The sequence below is a fragment of the Aethalodelphis obliquidens genome, unplaced genomic scaffold (genome assembly GCF_003676395.1).
Source record: "Aethalodelphis obliquidens isolate GAN/ISIS:26980383/991018 unplaced genomic scaffold, ASM367639v1 scaffold1, whole genome shotgun sequence".
NCBI classification, from domain to species: Eukaryota; Metazoa; Chordata; class Mammalia; order Artiodactyla; family Delphinidae; genus Aethalodelphis; species Aethalodelphis obliquidens.
Window position 1 is genome coordinate 15,410,421 of NW_020837945.1, and position 1,630 is coordinate 15,412,050.

General features: G+C 34.7%; 1 long non-coding RNA gene across 2 annotated transcripts in view; it reads right to left on the reverse strand.

Annotated features, from left to right (window-relative positions):
• The window catches only part of LOC113617933 (uncharacterized), a 42,164-nt gene extending 41,091 nt beyond the window's left edge, over positions 1-1,073 (reverse strand). For both annotated transcript variants that reach the window (XR_003431832.1, XR_003431831.1), the window contains exon 1: positions 468-1,073. This is a non-coding gene — a long non-coding RNA (uncharacterized LOC113617933). The remainder of the gene's footprint in view (positions 1-467) is intronic.
• Between the last annotated feature and the right edge of the window lie 557 nt (positions 1,074-1,630).

A 1,630-nucleotide genomic window follows, 5' to 3' on the forward strand; every position in this document is an offset into this window, starting at 1 on the left:
ATATATATATATATATATATATATATATATATATATATATAAAATGTAGAATGAAAAAAGCAACAAGCAGAACAATAAGAAAGAAACTGTTTTTTAAGAGCCCATGACCTAACCCCTTCAAACCAAAGGACTGCAGTATTTCTTTTTGAAATTTCTAGTTATCTTGGAGTTTCCGGGGAAAAGCTAAATTCAGAATCTTAATTCAAAACAAAGTTATGGTATACATATACATCACCCAATTTTTCTGTAATAGGAGGTTTTTCTGTAACTTGGGCTCAAAATATTCAACTTACTCAGCTCCTACATAAAGAAATGCCTAGAAATTTTAGCTAATTCCTCTACCAAATCAACTAGTCCACATTTCAGTTGCTTTCTCCTGTGATGATGCAGTTAGTAGACATTCCATCAACTCCCTAAAACTACACCCACACTCCCTCATTCCCCCAAAATGGAAAGCCCAGTCTTACAAACATCATGGTGGTTTCCTGGAGTCATTCAGCTCTCTTCCTCCTTCCAATGTCATGAGTCCATGGGATGGAGAAGCACATCCATGCAGGAGTCTTCCTACAGGGACTTGTCTATGTTTGCAGCAATTGCAGTGCCTAAAAGTGGACACAAATCCCCTCTCCTGAAAGGATGCAGGAGTTAGTGGATAAGAATACATAGCAATACAGAAGTCAACGGAGAAATACACGTAACTGCTTTTCTCCTTATTTTAACCCAATAATTCACCCTGTATATTCATTAAATTTACTCATCTGCATCCCATATCCCCCCAAAAAACTATATTAATTTGGATTTTATTTATAATTCCCTATGAAAGACATACTGATGTTTTTGTTTTGTTATCTATACTTGTAACAGTAAATATATCATAATTTTTTAAAGTAATTAATACTAGAACCACCCTTATTTTAAAACCCCATTGAAATAGGAGAGAAATAGGTGAGGGAGATTAAGAGGTGCACACTTCCAGCTACAAAATACATGAGTCATGAGTACGAAATGTACAGTGTGGGAAATACAGTCAATAATAATGTAATACCTTTGTGTGTTGACAGATGGTAACTAGATTTTCACGGTGATCATTTTGTAGTGTAGGGGAATATTGAATCACTGCTGTACACCAGGAACTGTGTAGTGTTGTAGGTCAATTATACTTCAAAAACAAACAAACTCGTAGAAAAAAGAGATCAGATTTGTGGTTATCAGAGGCAGGGGGCTGGGGGTGGGGGAATTGAATGAAGGTAGTCAAAGGTATAAATTTCCAGTTATAAGATAAATAAATACTAGGTATGTAACGTACATCATGATAAATATAATTAACAGTGCTGTATGTTATATATGAAAGTTGTTAAGAAAGTAAATTCTAAAAGTTCTCATCACAAGGAAATTTTTTTCTTTTTCTTTTATTTTCTATCTCTATGAGATGATGGATGTTCGCTCGATTTATTGTGGTGATCATCCTATGGTGCATGTGGGTCAGGTCATTATGCTGTGTACCCTAAACTTACATGGTGCTGTATGTCAATTATATCTCAATGAAACTGGAAGGAGAAAGAAGGAAGGAAGGAAGGAAGGAAAAAGAAAGAAAGAAAGAAAGAAAGAAAGAAAGAAAGAAAGAAAGAAA